Here is a 19,639-nt window from a genome sequence, read left to right as displayed (position 1 = left end):
AAAAGTAACACAGAAAATTTGTGCAACACTGCAAATAGAACACAAGTTGCACTGTGCCTATCGTGCCATTCCAGTGGGGCTGTAGAAAGGAAAAACTCTGATTTGATCACCAAAATGGCCAGAAGGAGAGGCCTGAACTGGCCGGATGTGTTACCTCTCGTGTAAAAACCTCTAAGAAATCCGATGACCAGGAAATGGGTTGTCACCTCCCAAGACCTAGACGGGCAGCCCCATGCGGCTGCCTTGCCCAATGCCCTTAACTCCCGTGCAGGCAGCCTTTCCGTTGGCAGCTGACACCCTTCTGAATCGGTGTCAGGCATTAATGATCTATGCCAGGTCTTTTCCTTACACCGGGGAGGGAAGGCTGACCTGAGCCCACCTCTGAGGTCTGTCACTGCTTGGAACCAGGAGACTGGGTCTGCATGAAGGGACAGCAGTGAAACACACACTCCAGCTGTGCTGCAGAGGACCTCATTCCGTGCTGTTACTTCCCAACACCGTGGTCGAGTGTAAGGGCTGTCCTGCTGGGTCCGCACTTCCCGCTGGAAAAAGATCACAGCACAGGCAGACCAGCGCAGACAACTCCTGCTGCCACCAGAGAGCTACCTGGCCCAGGTGAACTTCCTTCCTCCAAGCGCCAACAGAACCACCATCTACGGCCCCACAAGGGGCCTTTGCTGACCCAGTTGTTACCACCTGAACTTCCTGCTACTTTCTTTGTTTCAAAAATGATCACTTTCCTGAGGGGCTCTACACCTAGGTGTGTATTACCAGGCTGGGGCTAACCTGTGAAAGAACTGTTACGTCACCAGAGTGTGAAGGATGAAGACTACTAGTCCATGGCACAAACTGGAAAACTGTTGGTGCTTAGAAATTTTCCAGAGCAGAACCCTTTTTGTAACGTTTTGCCCCATGTGTATCATAGAACTAATTTGGTGGAAGCCTACATTTTAAGAGTTTTAAATTCTCAGACCCTCTTTGGTAAGTCTCATTCCCATTGTAACTTCGATGCTTGGACTGCAAACCTGTATGGAAATCTCGCCCAAGAAGGAGTTAGTGTAACAAATTCCTCATAGCCTTGCTTATACCTTGTTTGGTATCTGTGCTGTAATGGACAGGATGTTAGGAAATCTGCTTAAAAGGACGTTCAAGGCTGTTTTATTAGGATAATTGATGTGGGAATTGTGTATGCGCTGGTGCAGTCCCCTTATGTTGTGGCAAATTGTTGCGTGAAAGGATGGAACGAGGCATACCGCAAGCAGAGGCCCGAGTAATGGCTCTGAATGTATTAAAGGAAAAGGCAGAAGAAAAAGAAGTCCTTGGACGAATGGCTCTAAGTGATGCTGAAGGCCAGAGGCAAGAGCAGATGAGGGGACAACATGACGAACGCAAGGGTGGCTCTTGGGATCCCAGGGGATGTGAGAAGGGCATCTATGGCCCTTCTGCCATACTCTGGGCCTTAGGGTGATGTGAGACTGAAGGTCTGGAAGAGGGGAGGGTGTCAGTAAAGCAGTTAATGCTTGAGGAAGTCAAAGAATTCACACCCCCTAGCCCTTTGCAGGCCTATCGACTTTGTCTGTGAAACTTATTTATTAGCTGCTGTTTGGGTCAAACACAAGGAAGATTATTTACAGGCTGTGTTTACCCTGTATTACAGTGTGCTGCTTTTACTCTCCCAGGGCTGCAGATTCAGAGCCTGCCTCTTGAAGGTAGAAAGTCTGAAATGGGGATCATCTCTTGCATACCCACGCCCTAGTAGATATTGTCAGCCTTCCACATGCCTCTCTCTGGCGGTCCGAGCAGCACAAGAGCAGTTCTGGCATACTGGGCTGGCAGTTGGGCCGGCTAAACAGTCCAGGTTACTGACCTTTGAGGCTGGGCTTATGCCAGAGTTCGAAACTCTGGAAAATGAGGGCAAGTTGGCTCGGCTGTGAGGAGCCCTGTTAGTCACGGGAGCAGAGGTCAGCTGTTCCGTCCCTGGGGAAGGGAAGCTCTCCTGGCGCCCCTGCTCCCGCTGTGTGTGGGGAGGGCAGTTACACACTGGGGGCTGCGTGCCCCCACCTGTGGGGCACTTGCACACTGCAGCCCTCCTGCCTGACCCCAATCCCCCAAGATTTTTGGATGCCCCTTTGCCACTGGGTCCCTTTGCGAGCTCCCTTCCCCGCAGTTTTGCAGTAAGCTGCAGGTGACATTTTCCCCAACATCTCCACTCCAAGCAGGGGGAGGTCGTGGCACAGAGTCTCCCTCTGCCTCAGCACACACTCAGAGCATATTTAACACAGAGGTTGTCAGCAATCAGCATGTCCATGCTGGGGCCCAGGAGGGTGTTCTGGCACTGGTTCCCATCCTGAGACGGAATAGACTGCCAAACTGCCCTGTCCCTTCCCGTGCCATGGGATCATCCTGGTGTGTTACCAAACTCCTCTCTTCCCAGAGACGGCCTTTTCTGGTTTGGGGGAACTTGGGGTACCACTTCCCACCACTGCTTGGAGGCTTTCCTTTCCCTTCTCCTACCAGCTCATGTTGAGGAAAGCCGGGCCCTGCCAGGCAGCTCTTCCACCTCTCCAAACAAGCTGTCTTTGCGGTTTCTCTTACCAGCTCCTTCAAGGCAGGCACTGTGCTTTCCCATCCTCCAATCCTCTTGGTGCTGGGAGGACTTCTGGAATGGCTGTTCCCTCGAGTAAGCACGATGGCCCACAGGAAGGGTGCCAAGGAGAGCAGCCCTGAGCCCTGCAGCTCCCTCCCCATGGGTCACCCTCCAGCTGCCAGAATCCCTCCACGGGGCACAACCAGGAAGGGCCCCTGTTGGGGAGGACCAAGACAGGTGTGCCATCTCCATGGCCCTCCCGTGTAGGCAGTGACCTCAGCACCGCTGTTCCAGAGCTGTTAATGTGGCCAGCAGTGGGAGAGAGCAAGGGATCAAGCTGCCTGCTCCTGCCCACAACAGGGGCTCCAGCCATGATCCAGGCAGAGCAGCTGTGGGAAAGGGGGAAGGCAGAACTGTGGACCAAGAGGAAGGTGGGCAGAGCCACCTAGGATGGCTGCATCTGCCCCACAGGCCATGGAGTTAAACCCTGCAGAGGAGAAGGAGGCCCTGGAGGTGGACAAGCTGCAGGAGCAGCCCGCCCTGCACTCTACTGTCCAACCCCAGGGGCCCAAGAGGATGAACTAAGGCCCAGTTGGATTACAGTCTTGCAAGGGATGTCAAGGACAACAGGAAGGGCTTCTTCAAATATATCAGCAGCAAGAGGAGGACTAGGGAAAATGTGGGCCCGCTACTGAATGGGGCGGGGGCCTTGGTGACAAGGGATACAGAGAAGGCAGAATTACTGAATGCCTTCTTTGCTTCAGTCTTCGCTGCTAAGGGCAGCCCATGCGGAGTCCTGCACCTAGGGAGTAATAACACTACGCACCAGTACAAGCTGGGGGCTGACCTTCTGGAGAGCAGCTCTACAGAGAAAACCTGGGAGTGCTGGTGGATGACAGGTAGACCATGAGCCAGCAATGTGCTCTTGCGGCCAAGAAGGCCAATGGTGTCCTGGGGTGCATTAGGAAGAGTGTTGCCAGCAGGTCAAGGGAGGTGATCCTGCCCCTCTACTCAGCCCTGGGGAGGCCTCATCTCGAGTAGTGTGTCCAGTTGTGGGCTCCCCAGTACAGGAGACACATGGAGCTACTGGAGAGAGTCCAGTGTAGGGCTACAAAGATGATCAGAGGGCTGGAGCATCTGTCCTATGAGGAACAGCTGTGAGAGCTGGGCCTGTTTAGCCTGGGGAAGAGAAGACTGAGGGGGGATCTTCTCAATGTGTATAAGTACCTGAAGGGAGGATGTCAAGGGGATGAGCACAAACTCTTTTCAGTTGCCCCGTGTGATGGGACAAGAGGCAATGGGCAGAAATTGAAGCACAGGAAGTTCCGCCTGAAGGTGAGGGGGAATTTCTTCCCTGTGAGAGTGATGGAGCACTGGAACAGGTTGCCCAGAGAGGTGGTGGAGTCTGCTTCTCTGCAGATCTTCAAGGCCTGCCCGGACGCAACCCTGTCTAACATGCTCTAGGTGACCCTGCTGAGCGGGGAGATTGGTCTAGATGATCTCCAGAGGTCCCTTCCAACCTTACTGATTCTATGATTCTATGATTTTAACTGTCCTCTGGTTGTAGGACTGGGTCCCCAACTGGTGCACAACTGGTTGTAGGACTGGGCCCCCAAACCATACACTTTCCCTCTGCAGAAAAGCAGCAGGACTATGGCATATATTTCTCAGTGACACAGGATTCCAAAGTTTCTCCAAATACATGTCCCCCTTGCTTTTGTCTCCCTTAAAAAATGACACATACATGTGCTGAAGAAATAGGGCTGCTTCTTTGTGGAAAGCACAGCAAAGAGTGCCCGGGGATTTCAGTAATGGGGCAGGATGTGCCTGTGGAGTGTTGCTGTCCTGTAGGCAGGGGAGATGCCAGGCAGCAGCCAGCGTGCCCCAGCGGGCAGCACGAGGGCATCAGGATCATTGCTGACAGGGTCAGCGCCAGCCAGCTCTTCCCATGGGGAACAGGGAGCAGGTGGGACACATGGATCAGCTGGAGATGGCTGGTCTGGAATGCCCCAAATGCCCCATTGCCTCCCCCTGAGGAGACCGAGCTTTCCTGGTTTGCGGCACAAGAGGATCTGGAGCTCTCTGCCCAGGCTCCTTCCTCCTCCCTGCCAGCCACAGCTGATGCAGCACTGCACACGCTCACCATTGCAGATGTCCTGCAGCTTTTCCTCCCTCCAGGTCTTCACGTGCCTCCCGGCAAGCCCTAAGTGTATACCACTCGTCACTGTGCTGGCCGAGACCAGCACAGTCCTTGGGCTGCAACAGCCCTGGAGGGTGTGAAGGGCTACTTGAGCCTCCCATCAGCCTGCCTGCGTGTGCAGGGATGGAGCAGGGAGACAAGAAGCCCCTGGAAGCCCAGGCCCTGCAGTGGTGGCATGCCACAATCTCCAAGAGGTCTTTAAAGAGGAGGATGGAGAGGTCTCGCACACAGCTGGCCTCCTGCAGGAGGAAGGAGGGGAGGGGAGATCTCAGTATTGGCTCCAGGAACAGGGCATGAGCACATGGTTTCCACTGCAAAACCTCATCCTCTTCCGGCACCACCTTCCCTCACCTCGGCAGGAGAGGTCACTGGAGATGGAGGGCTCTCTGGCAGCAGCAGGACAAGCTTCCTGGGCTCTACCTCCCTCTCCCTCCAGAGGGGACATCTGGATTTCCATGGAGAGGAACACAGGGCACCCGCGCCCACGCACACAGACCCACGGGCACACTGGAAGGGTCCTCGGCCCTCCATCCCCCCGTACGTCATCAAAGCGTGGCAGCAGCTCCTCAGTCAGCTGCACAGCCATGTGCTTGGCCTTCTGCTCATCCATGGAGCACAGGACATTTCTCAGCACCACCAAGGTTTTCACACTAACGTCCCTGGGTACATCCTGCAGCCACTGCATGATGTCTGGCAGCAGCCTCTGCATTTCCCTGCCTGCAAGAAAGACACAACTTCCTTGTGCTCAAGCACACACACAGCACCCTGGCAAAAAGGCTCTGATGAAACACCAGCCTTCCCACGGCTTCTAACTAGCCGGCCCAGGAATTACTGCAACCGTCTCAGTGGGGAAAGCTCCCAGGGCCACAAGTAACCCCTGCTCAGGCAGGTTCCTTTCTTCTGGTGGTTCAGGATGCAGGGCCAGGGCTCTGCGGCACCCACAGCTTGCACAAGACAAAGCTCTCCAAGGCGGCCCTGAGCACGCTGCAGCCCCTTGGTGGCCAAGCATTGCTGCCTTACCCAGAAGCACCTGGCAGCACTAGTCTGCACTTGGGATGTGGCTCAAAGCCCCTTTCACAGCAGGACCATTCCTCCCTGTGGGCACAGCGCTCCCACAACGGAGGCTTTTTGGAGCTGACTTGCTAGTGCTGGGCTGGGAGCTCTGCCTGGCAGAGACAGCACTCGCTGGCAGTGGGAACTCTTCCAGGCACACCTAAGCACCCTTCTCCCTGTGAGGCACAGCCAAGAGCCTGGCACGAAGGACTCGGGTCAGAGGAAGGCGGCAGCGGGGGGAGCTGGCAGCAGCTCCCACTGGATTCCCTGCATGCCCAAGCCTCCTGGCCAGTTCCAGGCTGCCCACACCACCTTGCCTGCCTGATCCCTGCTCACTGTCTCAGGTCTCTCTGAGAGTGTGAGGCAGCCTCTGAGAACCAGCCTGTGCATCTCCAGGGACTGACTGCTGATGTGTCTTGGCAAGAGCTTCAGGGCACGGTCCTCTGCTCCAATAAGGTCAGGGCGCAACAGGAGCTGAAATGTACCCAGCAGGGAGAGCCCAGCAGAGCCTGCAGGACTCCCCACACTGTGCAGGGCTGGATCCCTCTGACAGCACAGTGCAAGGGCACCAGGCCCAGGCACAGCCCCGTCGGGAGGCAGCCCTGACTGTGGAGAGACACTGAGCCCTGCTCCCAGGCCTCTGCTTCACGGTGCACTGCACACATTGCTCTCCTGCTCCTCCTGGCCTCTGAACCAGCTGCAAGCTCTGGTTCTCCTCCCGTGCAGGAGAAAGTGCATGGAGAGAGCAGGAGAGCTGGCTCAAAGGAGGCTCAAGACACCACTGGTTGGAACACACACCCTGGAAGAAATGGGCCAAGGCTACTTAGAGGAGTGCCCCTGCTGCCCCAGCAGCCCACCCCACAGCCACAGGCACAAGAGAGCAGAGCATTTACGGGCACCGTGCAGGGACACTACTTGCTATCAAGCCCACCTCAGTGAAGAAAGAAAATGCCGGGATCTCCCCAAAACAGCTCCTCCCTGCTGAGCAGCGCCGCAAGCTGGTGGAAGAGCCAGGAATGCAGGGGACTCAGGCTCTTCCTCATCTGCCTGGTGCGGGCAAGGAAGCACTGTTGGTTCGCAGCTGAGCATGCAAACTTCTGCTGGCTTTGCACTGCCCAGGCTAGCCATGAGCCAACAGGCCAGGGCAAAGCAGGCCAAGCTAGTGCTGCCATGGAGCTCCAGCAGCCAGTGGTTTTTGCTGGTGGTGGGCTGCTCTTTCCCCATCCCACTTCACCAAGAGAAAGACAGCACCGACCATGGGTCGCTTAATTTAGTTGGATGACTGCAAAAACACCCTTGTTACTCTGCAGTCAGGACTGTCCACCATTTTCAGTCTTCTGCCCTCTTTGGATGCATGTGTGCTGGCACCCGTGTTCCCAAGTTCCTCTGTGCATCTTGTGCCTGTCCTGGTGGTCTGCCCTTGGAGGGGCTGTGAGCTGACAGAGCCCCAGGGCTCCCTGGAGGCTCAGCACAGGCGTGGGGGCTGGCACTCCAGGGCTTTGGGAGGGGACCATGCCCGTGAATGGTGCTCTGCTACACGTGGCCACATGGCTGCTGGGGAGTAGGCAGCTCCCACTGGGGTTTCTTGGTGCAGTGCCCTGTCACAAGTGCTGAGGCTGCAGCCTCTTTCTTGCAGAATGGGGGAACCTCTCTGACCCACCAGGAAGAGCATTGTGTGGGGCGCTCCATCTCCAGGGAAGAGATGGTGAGCAAAAGCCAGGCAAAGAGGGGTCTCACCTGGCCAGCAACCCCATTACCCTGTGGTAAGTCTCTGCGCTTAGCAGCAGGTCCCAGATGCCCTTTCTCTCAAAACCCAGGACTTGACTCTCACAGCCTGCACAGTGCAGCAACTCCAGCATGGCCTGTGCAGTAGACCTCCATGCACAGCAAAGCCCAGGTCAGAGCTGCAGCCTGGCTTTGGCTTCAGGCACATGGGAGGACTGGAAGGACTGGCTTGAAGCACCTGGCGGGGCTGCCGTGGCTGGACTGATCCTGCTGGCATTCCCTCCAGAAGATATGAACGCCCTGGGGCATGAACTCTGCAGTGAAGGCAATCTGGAAGAGCAGCACCAGGAAGAGCTGCAGGAAAAATGCCTTCACCTCTTGCGGACACATAGGCTGACAGAGGATCTTGTGCAGGGCCCTCGTTGCCTGCAGAAAACACCCAGAGAGAACTCTTGCTGCCAACACCTGCCTGACACACTTCCTGAGCTCACGGGGTGTGTGTGGGTGGTGAGGATCAGGGGCTGTCTTGGCCCTTGGGAGAGGGACAAGGAGCACCCAGCCTGCAAGCCCGGCCACGGCCAAATCCCACAACCTCTTTGGGCTCAGCTCCTCTACGGGCACCACAGACTGCTACAGCCCCTGCCCTTGCTACAACTTCCTTGCCTGCTGAGCAAGGCAGGGGGATGCAGGACCAGGGCAGCACGGGCAGCTGCCTCAGCCATGGGTGTAGGCCACCCTGACATGGCGGTCACCACCTGTGAGTGGCCAGGGAGGTGAGAGGCACCTGCAGGGCACACGGCTGAGGGTGGGCTGCTACCCAACAGCAGCCACGGCTCCCGCTGCCCTGAGACCTGCTTCCCTCCTCATGGCTCCCTCCTGGCCTGAAGGGCTCTCGGTGCCCAGGAGCCCAGCACCTCCAGGGAAAAGCCCCTCGGAGGCCTCAAGCCGCAGCTGTGCCAGCTGCAGGCTGCTTATGTGCTCCAGCAGCGAGGCAGGCTCTGTCACAAGCACGTCCAGCACGCGGGCAGCTGCTTCTGGGTCACAGGTGATGGAGATACTCATGCCCACGATGGCTGTGAGGACAACATCTGCCGCTCGCAGGGCTGCAGGTATCTTACAAATATCTACAGGAGCAAGAAGGGGAGAGAAGCAGCACTTGGAGAAGGGCTTGGAGTGCTGCTGTGGAGCCAGGGAGGATGGCTGGGGTCAAGATGGCAGCATTGCAGGGAAGCAGAGCTCGCAGGAGGCTGGTCAGGCCGGAGCCACTGTTGTGCCATGCAGCAAACCCTCGGCAAGTCCTTGCTCAGGGTTGATGGGAGCCCTCTAACTCATGACCACAGCATCCCTCACCCCACAGGTGGTGGATCCCTTTGTTCACTCATGTCCTTTGCTGGTCCTCCGGACAACATTACCAGCCAGGGGGGCACTCCTGACCTTGGTGGTCTCTGTGGATGCTGCTGCACCCCAAGGTGTGCCTGGCTTCCCAGGCCCTCTGGAGCTGCCGACTCTCTGGACTGTCCTTCAACAGCTCCCTGCCTGCATACGAGGGCAACCCCAGAGCAACTAGCAAGAGCGCGACAGAGCTGGAGGGGGCAGGCAAAGGGCTTTGGGAATAAAACCCTGTGGCTGACAGAGGAAGAGGGCCTGGCAGTCAGCTGTGGGCAGCAGGATTCCCAGGGAGGCTCTGGGCCTTTTCCAAGGGGCAGAAGGGCAAATCACTTGTAGGAATACAGAAAGACAGAGGCCTTCGCTTGGATTTCTGCTCCGAAGCAGACCAGAGCCCTAGCATCGAGGAGAGGCTGCTGAAGCTTTTCCAGGTTCTTCAAGGGGTTTTGCTCCCACAGAGCAAAGAGGACAGAAGAGTTGAGGGCAGAGCAAGGAGGCTGACTGGATGCCTCTGTGTGGAAGGACCCAGCCCCATGCAGCTGCACTTGCTCCTTTGCTGCCGCAGGAAGTGGTAGAGGCAACAAAAAGCCTCCACAGTACCACGGCTGCTGCCTTGGTCCCAGTCAGCACAGCACAGGATGGGATGCCCCACCAGACAAGCCAGGATTTGCAAAGGTGTCCTTCTGCTGTGGGCAGGGCTGGCACTGACTTCTCCAGAAGTGGAACAGACCTGAGGGAGGGAGGCAGTCCCTGGGGTAGCAAGGCAGAGGGCCGCCAGTCAAGGCCAAAGCCCTCAGCTCCACAGTCCTCGCCGGGCTGGATCACAGCAGAGGCAGTGCTCTGCAGGGCCCTGCAGGGCCTGCCTCCCAGAGCACCTGGGCTCGTGTCATGATGCCTGGGCAGTGCTGCCTGTAAAGGCCTGAGGGCACAGCTGGTTCCCAAAAGGAAAAGGGCCTGCAGAGGGAAGCCCATGGAAAGAGGGGCAAAGCCCTTGCTGAGCCCCCTCACCGCTGCCCCGGCTTTCCCCCAAGAGAGCCCAGAGCTGCAGGGCACATGGGGAAGGGGTCATGGGCTGCCTGGATCTGGAGTGCCCCAGGGGTACCTTACCTCTAGTGACGAGTAGCTATTCAGGAAATCACTGAGCCTTGCAATCCTGCCCACAGCCCATTTGCACACAGCCCCTCTCTGGGACTCTGTGAAGGCCAGCAGCACCTGGAAGGAAAAAAGCTGCTCCTCTGCCCTGCGCTCTGATGCCTGCTCCAGGAGAGGCAGCTCTGCTAGGGGTCTGGCTGGCTTTGCAGTCCAGCAGAGCTTCCTCGGAGCACGAGCAAAGGCTGTGGTGGGCCTCCTGCCCCTAGAGTCCCTCCCAGCCGTGGCCAAAAATGCCCCACACTGACCAGCTGTGTGCAGGCAGGGAGCTGGAGCCCGGCCCCACTGCAGCTTCTGCCCCTCCCTGCACCCATTCCAGAACAGAGCCCTCTGTCCCCCCTGGCTAGGGGGCAGGGTTTGGGGCCAGAGCAACAAAGTTGCTGGGCTGGCCTTCCCTTGCCTTGTCCCATGGATTGGGTTGCTTTGCTGCACAGCCAGGAGCAGCCCCCAGGAACCCCACTCTTTGACACTACAAGACCTGCAGGAGGCTCTGCAGCTCCAGGAGCCTGGAGGTGGTAGAAGTGAGCACCAACACCTGCAGCATGTGCTCCATGGCACCCAGGGTCTGCAAGGAGGCAGAGGGTGGTGGCACTCCTTCAGCAGCCCCCCTCCCTCACAGCAGACTGGATGGAACTGCTGCTGCCGCAGCAGCACACCCGCCTCCATGCAGTGCCCTGGCAGAGGCCTCAGGGCAGGAGAGCTGCTTCCTGCACACAGAACAGCCTATGGGCACTGCCTGTGGCCCAGCACAGGAGAAAGGGAAGAAGAAAGGAGGAGGGTAGGGAAGCACAGCTGAGATCCTGCCCTGCCTGCGCTCTTACAGGCATCCCTCAGCACAGAGTGGCCCAGCAGCAAGCCCATTGGGATGGAGTGCCTCCCTCCCCAGGGCTCCCCCAGCACATACCTCCAAGTAGAGGGACGCATCCAGGCTCTGCATGTGCTCTCGTGAAGGAGCCTCTGCTTTCCTTCCACCTCCACAATCAGCTTGGCTCTGCTGAGACCCCTATCGAGCGCTCAGCCCCAAGCACTCCCCACGGACCCCACAGCCCTGTGGCACAGAGGTCTAGGGCCACTAGGGCCTATCCCATCCCTCCTGGAACCCAGCAGCCAAGGGCTCTCCTCAGAGCGCTGCCACTGCCTGCCTGGCCCTACCACCTTCCCCAGCCCTGCTGCCTGCCCCTTACCTTGATCTCCTCTGCCAGCTCCTGGGTGCTGCAGAAAAGAGCCAGGGACCATGCCACTGTCTTGGTGCACGCAACTCAGCAGAGCATGCAGATGGAAGCCGAAACCTCAGTTTCTGTGCCTCATTCTGGCAGCCAGGGAGGAGAGAGACAAACACTTGAGAACAGGGATGAGGCACAGCCAGCACGACCGAGGCATTATGGGGATTCAGATACCTGTGGGGCATGGGCAGGGCGCAGCTCTGCACAGCCAGCAGCCCTCAGAGAGCCCTGCAGCCCAGAGCAGACACTGAGAGCCACAGCCGGGTGGCAACGCCTGCAGTTACCTTTCCTTTGCCCGTGAGAAAGCCTTGGATGCACCTCAATGCTTCCTTCTCCTCTCCCTGCAGCTCCAGGCAGCTGGAGACTGAAGAACCGGGATCCAATCCTGAAAGAGAGCAGGAAGCACTGGGGGGCCAGCCGGGCTCCTTCTCCACAGTGGGGCCCAGGGAGGCCGCGCAGCACCAAAAGCAATAATGCAGGCAACGGTTTTCCAGACAGCAGGAAATGCCTGGGAAAGGCAGGATGGGAACTGGCTGGAAACATCCTCCACACTCAACTGCATGTAACAAAGGATCATGCCGCCAAACTCAGAGCATGTGGCTGACTTTTCCAGATGGAAAATCCCACTGGGAAATGCCCTCCCGTCCCCTTTCGGTGCAGCAGAACCCACTGGGAGCACCAAAAGGCACAGGGAGAGCTCCTCAGGGCACCGCAGGCACAATGGAAAGGAAGCAGGGCCATGGGCTGCACCAAAAGCAGAACGGAGGCACCTCCAGGGCCTTGCTGAACACCTTGTCTCACATCACCCAGCACACGCCCATTAGGTCCTCCTCCAGTCCACAAGAGCTACAGCCTTGGCGGGGGGCTTTCTGGTCCCTTCAGTCGCTGGAGCTTGCAAGAAGCTGAAGGAAGGGCAGCATTTCCACTAGGCATGGGTAGGCATTTCCATGCTGCTGGAAGAGGACTTATCTGAAAATAGACACGGAAACTCCCACAGCCTGCACCTCTTGCAGAAACAACTCAACAAATTAAGAGCTCTTCTCCTTTTCCAGATGATCCAAGACAGACTTGTCTTTTGTAGCCAAAAACAACTTGTAATCACCTGGGAACTTGTGGAATCCAGTACAAGCCTTGTCAGCATTCAGGCTTTTTCGTTAAGGCAGCAAATGGCACAACTGCTCAGAGGGACGCAGCACCCTGTTTCACAAAGGGCTGGGTGGCCATGTCCCCTCTGCAGGTGGGGAAGGACAGGGAACGTCTCAGGCCCCTTGCACGGCACCGTTGGAAGACCTTGCCTGCTCTGCTCCTCTTCACCTTTCTCTGTCCTTCTCACGGGGACAGGCAGGGAAAAAGCCCCGAGAGATGCAAGCCTGCGCCAGGGGCACTGGGTCCTGGACACACCACTCCTATGCAGCCAGGGCCCACCCCAACGGTTTGCCTCTGCATATGTGCCCACCAGTGCTCAGCGAAATCCAACACTGTCTCCTCTTCCAGCCCTCCTCACCCCGTCCTCTGCACCCCCCAGTCACAGCACCATGCAGCTGCTATCACCACACCACCATATATGCTTCCTGGGCTCAGTCCCACCATGCTTCCAGTGCTGGCCAGGCAGAGAAGACACAAGGCATGTAGTGGCAGCTACCAGCACAAGGCTCCAAGTCATGCTCAGTGGGCTCACAGAGCAACATTGTGGCGCTGAGGGAGGTTATGAGCAGCATGCCATCAGCATCCCAAGCCCCAGGAGGGACAGGCCATGCAAGGTCCCTGCAGGGCTTCAGAACACCTTGTCCTTCTCCTCAGGGTTGGGCAGAGGCGTGGCCCTGCTGAGGCTGGGGCTGGGGCCTCCCTTGTGCCAGGGCTGATGCTGCCAGTGGCTCTGCTGAGCGGTTGCAAGCCCTAACACTTCCACGCTAAAGATCTTGTGAAAGGAGAGACTTTATAAAGGTCTAGCCCATGTTAGTCCCTCCATTCTTCTGGGTTCCTCTGTCACTATGGATACAGAGACAATATCCATAGCTCAAGAAGCTCTGAAGGAAGCCTGCTCTACATGCCCTAAAGCTGCTGTAACTCACCCTAGCTACCTACCCACTCAGAATACTGTAACCTCCTCTAAGCTAACTATCCTACTGCTGCACTCTCCCATTAACTTCCCTCCCCTAAGAATCCTCTAAAAATATTATAGCTTACTTTAAATGATGAATCCTCAAACTGCCCAAAGGTTATGGTACCTACCTACCTAACCATAACCACCTGCACCCTGAGAATAGGCTTTGTCCTCTTGGGCCCCTGGGGCTGGACGGTGGAGTGTGGGGCAGGCTGCCCTGCAGCTCATCCACCTCCAGTGGCTCCTCCTCCTCTGCGGAGTCTACCTCCATGGGCTGTTGGGCAGATGCAGCCATTCTAGATGGCTCTGCCCACCTTCTTCTTGGTCCACAGTGCTGCCTTCCCCCTCTCCCACAGCTGCTCTGCCTGGATCATGGCTGGAGCCCCTGTTGTGGGCAGGAACAGGCAGCTTGATCCTCCGCTCTCTCCCACTGCTGGCCACACTAACAGCTCTGGAACAGCAGTGCTGAGGTCACTGCTGACACGGGAGGGCCATGGAGATGGCACGTCTGGCTTGGTCCTCCCCAACAGGGGCCCTGCCTGGTTCTGCCCCATGGAGGATTCCGGTGGCTGGAGGGTGACCCATGGGGAGAGAGCTGCAGGGCTCAGAACTGCTCTCCTTGGCACCCGAGGGCCAGCAAGCAGACGGGCTCTGCTGGACCTCCGCCTTAAAAGGAAGGGTAGGTTGCATATGGATATCAAGACTGGCAGCAACCTTGGCTGCAGTGGCCATGAGAGGGTGGAGCTGAGGATTCTGAGAGGATGGAAGAGCACAAAAAGTGGGATGTCAATACTAGACTGCAGCAGAGCAGACTTTGGCCTCTACAGCTAGCTGCCTGGGAGAACCCAATGCCAGAAGCTCCCCAAAGTAAGACGGAAACCAAAGAAAGCTTCTTTGGAGTCCCGGAGTTCCTCCTCCAGGCTGTGTTCACTTCTGGGCTCCACAACACAAGAGAGACATGGAGCTACCAGGTGGAGCCCTGCCCCAGAAGGGCTCCTAAGATCAGGAAGGGAGTGGAGCATCTCTCCCACAGGGAACGGTGGAGAGAGCTGGGCCTGTTCACCCTGGGACAGAGAAGGCTGAGGGGCGGGGGGAATCTCATCAATGTGTATAAGTATCTGCAGGGTGGGTGTTGAGAGGATGGGGCCAGACTCTGTTCAGTGGAGCCCAGCGATAGGCTGAGAGGCAACAGGCCAGACTGAAACCCAGGAAGGTCCATCTGAAGTCAAAGGAATAAGCCTTTTCCCTGGGAGGAGTGACAGAGCACTAGAACAGGTTGCCCAGAGAGGCTGTGGAGTCTCCATGCCCGGAGACAGTCAGAAGCTGTCTGGACAGAGTCCTAGGCAAGCTGCCCTAGGTGACCCTGCGTGAGCAGGGCAGGTGCACTAGAGGCTCTCCAGGTCCCTTCCAACCTCAAGCGCTCTGTGATTCTGTGGTTCTGAGAGCTGAGGCCAGGTCCTGCGCAGGGCCATGCAGGGAGAGCTGCTGTCGTGCCAGCGCTGGCTGAGTCTTGCCATGGCCCCGGCATCACTACAGCTTCTGCTCACATGCTGACATGTTGTGTGGGATGCAAGGCAGAGAGAGCCTTTGTGGAGGCTCTGTGTAGGTGTTTGGGCTGCTTGATGGCCTGGTCAGGTCGCTGCGTCCACCTGTAGATGAGGTTGAGGTGAGACTTCAGCCCAGCCTCGGCCCAGGTGGAGCAGGGCTGCAGCCTGGGTCATTGCAGCCTGCTCAGGTGCTGCCCTGCCACTGGGGCCAGGCGTGGACCCTTGTCTCTGGCACGCAGCCCTCCCCGGCGAGGCCCACGCACAGCACCCACAAGCAGACAATGCTAGGCCAATGTGCACCTGACACCTTCATGTTCACCATCAACCCAGCTGTCCCTGCCCTACCTCGGGACAGGGATCTCGCTCCAGGCACCGGGGCTGCAGCTCGGCCGCCTTCCCCTCAGCACGGTCACACGGCAGCTCTTGGCCTGGCAGCAGCGCCGGCAGCAGCCGCTCCCCCAGCCCTCGGGGCTGTGCATGCTCCAGCTGGGGAAAGACGTGGCTGCATTTGCAGAGCTCGCGGGGCTTTAGTCTCCCGGGGCTCCAGCCAGAGATGTCTGTTCCCGAGGTGCTGGAGCAGGTCACGCTGCTTCCCGCAGCAGGAAGCCCAGCTGCAGCTGGCTCCACTGCTGCACGTGCCAGAGCTGCATCCCAGCCCGGTGGGATGTGTGGTGCATATCCAGTGGAATTTCCTTCACTCTCTCTCAAGAGCATGTTGAGTGATAATCAAACATGAAGAAATCAAATGCCTTCCTTTGTATGGGCCCCTTTCATTTGGATTTCCTCTGAGGGCTTTACATCTCTCTACATTATTGCACTGTCCAGTCCCATGTACTATTTATTTCCACAAACGCTTTGGGCTATGTGTGCTGTAAAACTAACACTGGATTTTTATTTCCCTCTCCCAGGTGCAGGTGAAGTTGAAAGTGCATGTGTTGGCCTCCAGGCGTCTGCTGAAGGATCTTCAGCAAATGCAGATGTACCCCAGGACTCCACTTTCCAGGGCAATACAGAGGCCTTGTGATATTCTGAGCAGAAAGGATGTGACTGGCACAAAACACTATGCAAAGCTGGTGAAAATCATTTTCTTTACACAGCATGGTAATGGTTTCCCACTAAATGGTCTGGCAGTGAGAAATCCTTGCTGCAGGGTGAACCTAAACTCCAAGGGTATTCAAAAATTGCCAGGCACACTGCACTTCCCTCTAACAAGCCTGCAGAGATATGGAGCTTGTCTGGCACCGAAAAGTCCATGTCCCTTCTCGTGTGAGTAACCAACTGGCTATCCTTTCTTCTGCAGCATGATGGAGCTGCCTAAGTATTTTGTATGGAAGCACATGTGTGGTCTTGCTCAAGTCAGGTGCTGCCTTTTAGCCAAAGCAGTCCCTCTGCTCCCTTCCATTCTCTTCCTGCTACTGACATGTAGCGTTTTCAACGTTCTCTTAGCACTGAGCACATTGCTCTTGGATCTGTTCTGTGTCCCCTACTTCAGTCCTCATGCACTGGAAAACCCTGTAGTGCAGCCCAAATGGGCACTGGCAGGCACAAGGCTTTGATGCTGAGTGTGAGGGCACTTGTGCCTTGCACCTGGAAGCCTCGTGGCAGGAAAATGGTGTCAGTGCTGAGAGCGAGGGGATTCAAGCCCCACCCACTTTGAAGCCAGGAGGAGGAACCTTGCTGCTGCTTCTTCTAGTGAGCTCACTTGTGCCTCAAGACCTGAGAGGCCACCAGTGGCCACAAGGCTGCTGTTAGTGCCTGGGAGGGAGCAACCAGCCTGGGGAGGCAGCAGGGGTGTTGGCAAGCTCGGTGCAGGAGGGGAAAGCAGCAGGTGTTGTGCAGCTGCCTCCAGGATGGCTCCACACTTTCTCCCATTGCTTCTTCATCGACGTCCTGATGAAGCAGAGACTTGGTGAGTAACCAAGGAGGGGTGCTGATACCTGTCTGTGCTGGAGAGGAGCTTTTCAGAGAAGGAGCTGGGGGTTGTAGTGGGCACCAAGGTGACCATGAACCAGCAATGTGCTCTGGTGGCAAAGAGCAGCCATGGTATCCTGGGCTGCATCAGGAAGAGCACTGCCAGCAGGTGGAGGCAGGTGATCCTTCCCCTCTGCTCAGTGCTGGTGAGGTCCCGCCTGGAGCAGTGGGGCCAGTGCTGGCTCTGCAGTGCCCAGAGAGCTGGCGGAGTCTCCATTTGGCAGATACTCCAAACTCAGCTGGATGTGGTAGTAAGCAGCCGTTGTGCCTGCACTGTAGCCTGAGAGCCTGGCACGCAGCATACAGCCGGGAGTGGCCACCCCGACATCCCTGGAACCCCGTTCCCAGCCAGGCATGGCCAACAGTGCTGGCATATGTCCGGCACCGCTACATCTTCCAGCATTCCGCACCTGTCCCCACCCACCTCCATCGCTTCCCCACAGGGCTCTTAATCATCCTTGCACACCACGAGTGACTGGCCTCCACTCAGACTTTGTGCCACTGAGCACAACCCTCGGAGCCCAGCAACTCCGTCGGCTTTCAGTCCACCCCCCAGGCCCTTAGCCAGCCTGTAGTGCACCAGTGAGTGCATCCACGGAGGCATGACAAGAGACAATGTGGAGCCATCCTGGAGTCAGCTCAGCCACACTGCCTCTTGCCTCGCTCCCTCTTGGCCAGGCCCTTCCCACCAGAACACCTCCCCGGGGGAGCGCCAGCCTGGAGCTGCACTGCCACCAGCAGCCTCCCGCCAGTCCTGGGCCTCTTCCTCAGAGCCGGAGCCAGGCACCAGCAGCTCCCACCCTTGCCCACAGCCACAAGACCTTTGTGCTACACATCACCCAGATTGCTGAGGGGGAAGGGGGTCTGCAGGGAGGGCTTGGGGGAGCTCTGCTGGCTCTCCAGAACCCAGGAGGGAGAAAGAAAAGGACATGGTGACTGCTGGAGATACCTTTTGTGTCCTGGTCATGCTGATGGGACAGAAGCCCTGCCCCTGCTCCCTGCACTGGGCCAATCCTCCAAGGGGGTCTTGCTGCCTAATGCCCACACTTCTATTTTGGAAAGAAGAAATGCACGTCACCTAAAAATGCTCCCTAGGCAAGGGGGTGTTCCTCCTGTTGCCCTTGTCTAGAGGAGGCTGTGTCCATTCATGCCCATCCTTTCCCTTCCCTCCACAGCAATGGCAGGAAAAGAGGAAGCTCTCAGAAAAGTGCTACAACGTGACTTGGACGTACATAATTTCTGGCCCTGTTCCTGACCAGGACCCTGTCGTCCTCCCACGAGGCCACAGCATGCTTGCACTCCTCCACAGCTGCTGCCTTGCCCTTGACTTGGGAACTGCAGATCTCAGAACTCCAGACCTCAGCAGCTCCAGGGCAGCAAGAACCAAAAACAGGGCTAGACTGAGTGCAAAAAGAAGTTAAAAAAAAAGCACACCATGTGTGCTTCAGAAACAAATAAGCCACCAAGATCTAACAGGCAAAAATGAGAGTGGAAGAGGATGGACGAGGCAGTTTTGGGAGCTGGAAAGAATTCAGGTGACTAAAGCTGGGGTTGAATCCCACCACGAGGGCTGGAGGAGCTGAATCCCACCATAAGGGCTAGAAGGAGCTGAATCTCCCCTGCAAAGCTGGAGGAGGTAAAACCCACCCAGAAATTTGGAGAAAGTAAATCCTACTTGGAGACTTGGAGAAGGTAAATGTCACCTGGAAAATCAGATATGAATCCCACCAGGAGAGTTGGAGAAAAAAATCCCCACCTGGAAAAACAGAAGAGAAAGTAAATCTCATCTGAGAAATCAAATATGAATCCCAGCAAGAGGGTTAGAGAAGGCAAATCCCACCTGGAGAGTTGGAAGAAGAGAGAAAACTCACCTGGAAGATCAAGTATGAATCTTATCAGGAGAGCTGAAGAAGTTGAATCCTACAAGGAGAGTCAAAGAAGGTAACTTTCTCCCGGAAAGGAAAAGGAGGTTGGATGCCATCAAAGGATACAGAGAAGGTAGAATTACTGAATGCCTTCTTTGATGCAGTCTTCACTGCTAAGGGCAGCCCACAGGAGTCCCGGAGCCTGGATGTAAGGGAGAAAGTCTGGAAGAAGGAAGACTTTGCTTTGGTTCAGGAGGACTGGGTTAGAGATCTGGGCAAACCTGACATCCTCAAATTCATGGGCCTGGAAGAGTGTTGGCAGCAGGTCGAGGGAGGTGATCCTGCCCCTCTACTCAGCGCTGGTGGGGCCTCATCTCAAGTACTGTGTCTAGTTGGGGGCTCCCCAGTACAAGAGAGACATGGAGCTACTGGAGAGTCCAGCGTAGGGCTATGAGGATGATGAGAGGGCTGGAGCATCTGCCTTATGAGGAACGGCTGCGAGAGCTGGTCCTGTTTAGCCTGGGGAAGAGAAGACAGGGAGGAGATCTTATCATAGAATCATAGAATCAGTAAGGTTGGAAGGGACATCTGGAGATCATGGAAGGGACCTCTGGAGATCATCTAGTCCAACCTCCCCACTCAGCAGGGTCACCTACAGCATGTTAGACAGGGTTGCATCCAGGCAGGCCTTGAAGATCTGCAGAGAAGGAGACTCCACCACCTCTCTGGGCAACCTGTTCCAGTGCTCCATCACTCTCGCAGGGAAGAAACTCCCCCTCATGTTCAGGTGGAACTTCCAGTGCTTCAATTTCTGCCCATTGTCTCTTGT

The sequence above is a fragment of the Rhea pennata genome, unplaced genomic scaffold, assembly GCF_028389875.1.
Source record: "Rhea pennata isolate bPtePen1 unplaced genomic scaffold, bPtePen1.pri scaffold_31, whole genome shotgun sequence".
NCBI lineage: Eukaryota > Metazoa > Chordata > Aves > Rheiformes > Rheidae > Rhea > Rhea pennata.
This window is presented reverse-complemented; position numbering follows the sequence as displayed.